Source organism: Mirounga angustirostris, unplaced genomic scaffold (genome assembly GCF_029215605.1).
Source record: "Mirounga angustirostris isolate CCGP_5_RB_7025 unplaced genomic scaffold, mMirAng1.0.hap1 SCAF_2, whole genome shotgun sequence".
Taxonomy (NCBI): domain Eukaryota; kingdom Metazoa; phylum Chordata; class Mammalia; order Carnivora; family Phocidae; genus Mirounga; species Mirounga angustirostris.
In genome coordinates this window covers 48,110,711-48,118,955 of record NW_026991710.1, presented here as the reverse complement: position 1 = coordinate 48,118,955, position 8,245 = coordinate 48,110,711, and the positions used below count along the sequence as shown (strand labels likewise).

General features: G+C 34.1%; 1 non-coding gene across 1 annotated transcript; it reads right to left on the bottom strand.

The window, feature by feature from the left end:
- Positions 1-7,534: 7,534 nt before the first annotated feature.
- LOC123849155 (small nucleolar RNA SNORA62/SNORA6 family) lies at positions 7,535-7,688 on the bottom strand. The gene has a single exon (XR_006791981.1). It is a non-coding gene; the product is annotated as a small nucleolar RNA SNORA62/SNORA6 family (small nucleolar RNA).
- Between the last annotated feature and the right edge of the window lie 557 nt (positions 7,689-8,245).

Genomic DNA, 8,245 nt, shown 5'->3' with positions numbered 1-8,245 from the left:
CTGTAATGTAGGAAAATGGAGTTTCCTTTTAGCAAGCAACTCCCTTGATAAGTCTAAATCTCAACCTTCACTGAAGCTGATGTGGAAATCGATCAATTAAATGACATCTTTACTTCTTTAACAAATTTGTTATATTTATTTATTTTTTTTTTAAAGATTATTTATTTATTTGAGAGAGCAAGAATGAGAGAGAGAGCACATGAGAGGGGGGAGGGTCAGAGGGAGAAGCAGACTCCCTGCCAAGCAGGGAGCCCAATGCAGGACTCGATCCAGGGACTCCAGGATCATAACCTGAGCCGAAGGCAGTCGCTTAACCAACTGAGCCACCCAGGCGCCCAACAAATTTGTTATATTTAAAAACAATGATTGGGAGTACTCATTTGCTTTTTTTTTTCTCTCTTGCTAAAATGTCAGATTGTAAAATCTAACAATAAGATATATTTTATTAGTTGATAATTTTCTATAACAAGAGTCTAACCTAGAAAACTTATTGTCGGTACTGCTTCTACTCACAAGTCCAAACTCTTTTTGATTATAATAATCATTTTCTATCTCACTAGAAACCCATTAATGTCTATAGACTCTCTTTTTTATGACTCTCTAGCAATTTCTCTAACAAAAGTAATGAAGTAACAATATGGAGTATCATTATCAGTTATTAGACACTTAACTGCTAAGTTGACAAATACCATTATATTTTTAAAATGAAAAGTCTGGAATACAATTTGTTGCAAAATTTGCTATTTTGTAACCAAACTAACATGAGTTCCCTCCTTGATGGATCACAGATAGGAACTACACCAGATAGAGTTGTCCCAACAAAAGAAACTTTATTTTCAGCAAATAAGAAGACCACAGGAATAACTTCCAAAGCTGGGACTCTCCAGGCAAGGGTGAATGAGTTTCTTCTATTCAGTGTTAGGATGAATATTTAGATAGGGGAGCCTTGCCATTGCATGTGGAGGAGGGCATAAGGTTGCACAAGCACCTTAAGGAAACATGCCCATGCAAATATTGTATGTTATGTAAATGAAGTTTGCACTCCTCTTTGGGCAGATATTGTAGTATAATAACAAGGTAAAGGCAACTGTCTTTACTCCATGGGTCACTCCATGGTCCATCTATGCAGGTGTGATTTGGGGGTTAAGCTCAAAACGGTCTGGGTGGTCTGGGTTGGCCAGAGCTCTTCCTCAGAGTAGTCACTATTGTGTGAGGATTCATTTTGATTTCCATCACAGGCCATTGGGTGTTTTGCCTGAGTTAAGAGATAAGTTGGAAAGAAGAGCTTAAGGAAAATGTGGGACAAAAGGCGGTGGGCACAAGCAGGTGGGAAGTAAAGGTCAGATCTTGGGGTCTAGCTGATGACAATTTCAAATGAATTTTTTTTTTTTTATTTACTGGGTAAAAACATGTTCAACAAATAAAAATTGTAATGTGGATTTTTCTATATTATATCATTATTATTTAGAATATTTGAAAATTTTATTTAAATTTATTGTGCTAGGAAATTTTGAGAACATTCAGATTCTGAGTGATAATTATTTTGACCAGTAATGTTCACCATAAAATAAGAGTGCTTTTGAAATATATAAATTCTACTATTAGGGTAAATAATAACAATGTTGAGTGGGTGATCATATTTTTGAATGATACTATCTGGAAGAGTATGAGGGCTGAGGAATACTAAATTCTTCATATGCTATTTATACTTATTTTTTGTTCACAATAGACAAATATAATTTGTAAATCCACAATTCATATATGCATTTTATTTTATCTCTATCTCATATCAAGAAAATAAAACAGTTTTAGGTTTAACATACAGAAAACACTTGATACAGGATTCCTGTGGAATTAGTAGTCATATTTAAGAGTCAAATCAATAAGGTCTTCTGGGGCAGAGGGCATTATTCTATTTAACAATACTGACCTGGATAAAATAAGGTAGAAAGAAACACACAGATTATCTAGCTCCACCACCTTATTTCACAGATAAGAAAGCTGTTAGCTGAGACTTACCGAGGTTTGTTTATCTGACAGAAGTTGTTTGGTTATTTATTGGCAGAATTACATCCCAAACCTAAGTTTTCTGAATTTCAATCCAGTATTCTGTCCACTAAGTCATGCTGGACTTCCATATAATAAAAAAAATATAATATTAATTTTTTAAAACCCTCTAATAAAACTTTTTAAAATATTTGGCTTGTTATGTTAAAATAATTACAATGATATTTTATTTACATAATATAGATTTGTAAATAACTTCATTTAATGAATAGTATCAGATATTTGTCATTTTCAAGTAAAGTTCCTCTTAATTTTAAGTGAATATTTGAAATACCAACCAAAGGTAAAAGGAAAAAAAAAGTATGTTCTCTGATTTTTAAGAAACCAAATAAATTTTCTTCATTTTTTTTTTTTTTTTTTGTGCACATGATATTCAGTAGGCACTGCAAAAGAGAAAGGACAATGAAGCCAGAGAGATAAGTGAGGTTTATGCCATAAGTGGTTTTGTGAATTATACTAGGGAGGTTAAAATTTTCCTAAAAACTATGAGGTGCCATTTTATGCAGGGGCATAATAAAGGCCAGTTAAAGCAAGAAAATAGGTGGAATTAAGAACTAGAGAATTAACATGGAAGTTTATAAGAAGTCATGTGTGAATAACAAAGCAATAATGGAAACAGAAAGAAAAGAAAGGTTCAAGAGATATGAAACGAATAAATGCTAGATTTCAATGAGTAAAGGAGAAAATGAGAAGGAAAAATCATCAAGAACAAATTCCTGATGTCTGGCTTTAACTTGTGGATAGCAGTACATTCAGGGAGAGAGAAAATAAAGAAGGAGAATTAAGCATAATTGGAAGCAAAAATAAGTTTCATTTTAGACATTGAGTTTGAGGTACCTGTGAGTCATTCAAATGTTGATAACAAGTAAGTACAATTTACAAATATGGATCTAGAAAAATAAAGTTTTGGTAACCATTAGCATATAAGGGGTAGCAGGAATTTTAGATATAGATGAGACCTCTTAGGATTTAGATATAAATCAAGAATAACATAAAGCTAAGATAAGAATGAAACTCTGCTCTACATTTATTTTTAAGTGTCAGATGGATGAATGGTAACTTGAAAATGAAAGTAACTGAAATAGCAATAAGCAAGGAAGCAGTGATGTGGGCATATTCCAAACCCTAGGTGCAGCTCAAAGTTCCTCTTTACTGATATATTGCCATTAAAGTTGGGGCAAAGGGAAATGTTGTTTTTCTGCACAAGATATGGGCACAGTCTCTTCTTTAGGATTTGTTTCTTCGAGTTTTCTTTTTTTTTTTAAGATTTTATTTATTTATTTATTTGAGAGAGAGAATGAGAGACAGAGAGCACGAGAGGGAAGAGGGTCAGAGGGAGAAGCAGACCCCCCGCTGAGCAGGGAGCCCGATGTGGGACTCGATCCTGGGACTCCAGGATCATGACCTGAGCCGAAGGCAGTCGCTTAACCAACTGAGCCACCCAGGCGCCCTCTTTGAGTTTTCTTTTAATTTCCCAGGAATATGGTTTTAGAGCTAAACTGCTATCTATCAGCCAAAAAGGGTTGGAGTATATGATACCCACATGAGCTCTAGGCATTAAGGCAAACCAATCTCCACTCCCTACCCCACCTTTGTTCCCATAACTTCCAACACCATGGCTTTCTTGGAGTGATTTGTGAACCACTTGTACCTTAATTACTTAATCCAAATACTAATCTATGGAATCAGAATGAGGTGAGTGGGTGGTGTCCTGGTAAACTGCATTGACAACAAGTACCCTTTTTGATTGTTAGATTTCATAAAATTTAGAACAATTATTTTAAGTGTGAGTGTAAACATGGGCTTAAGAACACAGGGCCATGAAATCCATAGTCTAACTTTTCCCCATTCAATATGGTAGCTAGTAGCCACTACCTAAAGTAGCTATTGAATACTAAAATTATGTCTGATGTGATGAACAGAATTTGCAATTTTATATAATTATCATGAACTATTTTATCTTTTTTTAATTGAAATATATTTGACATAGAATAGTGTATTAGTTTTGGTTGTACAATAGTGATTCAATATTTATATAAATTATAAAATGTTCACCAAATAATTAACTTAAAATTTTTCCTAACTTAAATTTAAATTTAAAAACTAATATAAAACTTTTAGGTATATTTTATAAAACTTAAATAAGGAGTTACCATTTATGATAAAGGTATAGTATCTGAATTGACATGCTATGTATGAGTACACACTGGATTTGAAATTCTGATATAAAAAATGTATATATATATAGCAATAATATTTATATTGATTATATATCGAAATGATAATATTTTGACTATGTTAGGTAAAATAAAATATAAATACATAATACATGAATAATACTAAGTATATGATATATTATATATTTACTATTATAATCAGATTAGATTGATTTATATAATATCTAATATGCTATATAAGCATATATAACAACATAAATATATAATATATAAATGAAATGTATTGTTAAAATTAATTTTTCCTCTTTTTATTATTTTTAAAATAACATATGTAGCTGGAATTTTATTTCTCCTGAACAGCACTTGTCTAAGCAAAGGTATATCACATGTTAGTTTTCCGTAGCTGCATAGCAAATTACCAGAAACTTAGTGCTTAAAACAAAGTAGGTTTATTTTCTCTCCATTTCCATGGGTCAGAGTGGAGGTGCAAATTAGCTGTGTCCTTTGCTCAGGGTCTCACAATCATGGTGATAATCCCATCTGGAGGCTCAACGGTAGAAGAATCCCTTCCCAAGCTCATTCCAGTTGTTATCAGAATGTATGTCCTTGTGGCAGAAAGACTGTAAGCTCTGATAGGTGGCCTACAGTTCTTTGTCATGGAGGGCTCTGCATGGGCTGTTCACAACCTGTCTGCTTGCTTCTTCAGAGGCAGCAGAGAGCAAGAGTAAATTTAATGAGACGGGGATTCATGTAACATCGTCACAGGAATGACATCCTATCACTTTTGCCATAAAATGTGACCTAATCATAAGTGAGGAATCCACTGCTCTATTCTATGCGTTAAGAGGAAGTCACAGAACCCAGTTTGATTGCACTAGCATGAACATCAGAAGGCAGATGTCATTGAGGGTCATGTAGAGTTTGTCTGCCACATATCTGTGGTGTCACATGTCCAATTTATGTCCCTAGGAGAGCACATTGTCAGCCAGCACATGGAATTCTCTTGTCACTGAGTTTTCATTCTATTAATTATATTTAACATAAGCAATCTCATTGAAACAACTCTATATTACATAGAGTTATGAATGGAAATTAATTAATACTAAATATGCAGGGAAAAAATGAAGTTATTTCCAGCGATTTCACTTGTTGGTTCACAACACTCTCAGGAGCTTCCTGGGTGTAATTTAAAACTGCCCCCGACATGGAGGGGAAGGAGGGACCAAAGAAAGAGGCAGGCCACTCTAGGTTGGTAGGTGGCAGTTTTCATAAACAAATGAAACTTACATATGAGGCTTTCTTGGGCAGCAAGACAAATGGATCCCCGCTCCTGCCTGCCAAATCTTAAAATTTTATAAAGAGGTCTTAACTGGGTTATACTGTGCAGCTGTTCTCAATACCACATCACCATCTCAAAGCTATGTCCTTGGAGCAGGCTCTGGGAGCAGGAAAGGCAGGGGAACCACGGTCCAAGGACAGGGGAGGGAATGAGGAGCCTCTGAGTGCTGTGGTCCAGCTCACAGGTCAATCAGCGGTCACATCTTCTCAATTATATTTCCCAACACTTGTTCATAAAATGACATTCACTGCTGAAGACCATAAAGGTAAATATGAATATGTAAGTAAGAGGTTCTGAACTTAAAATCATATTGCTATTGACAAAAAACTAAAGGCCATGTCTCTTTGGCAAAACTAAGTCAACTCAAATAATGGATATATTTAAATTGTATTGCTACTCACTTTAACTCACTGTTTAGCTACTCTAAATTTAAACAGAACCATAGGAAAATTTTGTAGAAAAATTAATTTTCGTATTAAGTTAAACCATCTATGTCTTTAACCCCCTTTTGCTAATAGCTATTTTGTGCTAATATAAATTTCCTAAGAGCAAAATTATATTATTCTAAAAGAACCATGCATAATAAATAAAATGATTTTACATGTAAATAGATCATATTTGTTTAGGAAAGATGAACAAATAATCTCACTACCTGAAATTATATTATGGTACAGTATAGTACACTGCATAATGTAATTTTATTTTATACTGTTATAAAACATTATATTATAAAGCAAGCATACCTCGGAGATATTGTGGGTTTGGTTCCAGACCCCTGCAATAAAGAATATCACAATAAAGTGAGTCAAATAATTTTTATCTGTTTCCTACTGCATACAAATTTATGTTTGCCCCATACTGTAGTCTATTAAGTGTGCAATAGCATTGTGTCTAAAAAAATGTACCTACCCTAATTAAAAAAAAATACGTATTGCTAAGAAGCGCTAACCATCATCTGAGCTTTTAAGGAGTCATAATCACTGATTACAGGTCACCATAACAAATATAATAATAATAAAAAAGCTTGACATATTGCAAAAATTACCAAAATGCAACACGGAGACACAAAGTGAGTAAATGCTGTTAAAAAAAAATGGTGCCTTTTAGACTTGTTTCATGCAAGATTGCTACAAACCTTCAATTAGTAAAAAAAAAAAAAAAAAAAAATGCAATACCCGCAAAGCACAATAAAGTGAAGTGCAATAAAATGAGTTCTGCCTATACAGGTTTACAGTTACCTTTATTTCTGTGTAACTAACCATCCCCAGATTAAGTGGCATAAAGCAATTATTTATTACTTTTTATAATCTGGTTTGTCAGGAATTTGAGCAGGGATTAACTGGGTGGTTATGTTTTATAACTTATTAGTGGGGGCTCTTCAATAGCTGCATTCAGCTGGTGATTGAGCTGGGCTGGAACATCACAGAGAGTGTTACTTTTATGTCTGATGCTTTGGTCTTCCTCCGTATGGCCTCTCCTTGTGGCTAGCTGGGGCTTCCTCACAGTGTCACACTCTTAGGGCAGTTCAACTTCTTACATGACCACTGGATTCATGAGTGAAAATGGTAGTCTAAAGTTCTTAAGGCCTAGAGCTGAAATAGGCACAGTATCATTTCTGGTGCATTCTTTTGCTCAAAAGGAGTCAAGAATTAGCGCAATTCATGTGTTTCAGTCTTACTAGAAAATGAAACAATAAAATCCTGAATGATTTCATTTCTGCCTAACTACATCCTCTTCTGTCTTTTTTTTTCCCAGTAGACTCGGAATTGGTATCTTTTCTTTTTCTTTCTTTCTTTCTTTCTTCCTTTCTTTCTTCCTTCCTTCCTTCCTTCCTTCCTTCCTTCCTTCCTTCCTTCCTTCCTTCCTTCCTTCCTTCCTTCCTTCCTTTCTTTCTTTCTTTCTTTCTTCTTTCTCTTTCTTTCTTCTTTCTTTTTCTTTTTTTTTTTTTTATAACTCTAGTAAGAATTACTATCAAACTCCACTCATTGGGCCAAAGACCCTTGTGGTGTTAGCAAAAGACTTGCCCGTCTTATGGTCCACCTAATTACACTTGTGAGTCATTGGCCAGCCAATGGCCTCAGCTCTAAGCTCTAACCATGTGCAGTAGAATTCCTACCTTTTTATTGCTTCTCCAAAATAAAGCTTTTGCTGTGTAGGACCTTCTTCTTGCTTCCTTTGCTTAGATTGCTCCTACATGACATAGCATAAAGGTTACTGTTTCTTAATATTTCAAAGCCCAGCATAAATGTCACATGTAAAATATCATCTTTAGCCACCTTATATTTATAGCTATTCTATTCAGTTCGTGATTATCTTTTATTCATAATTTCCTTCATTATTCATAATTATGCCCATATAAATACACAGAAATATATTTTTTAGTTATTTCTTCAATTGTCCTTGTTCATTATCTGTCTGCTCACTCAGAATATAAATTCCACAAGGGAGTAACAATTACTGTTCTATAAATTTTTGTTTACAACGTAAGTAGCATTGTTGTGGCACATGATATTTGCTACGTAAATATTTACTGCATGAAGAAATGACAAGAAAACATCCTAAGTTCATGTTAAATGAAAAAAAAAAAAGATAAAACTGAATGAGTGGAATGAACATTGCCTATGTGTATGTGTGCATGTGTGTGCGTGCGCATGTGTGTAGG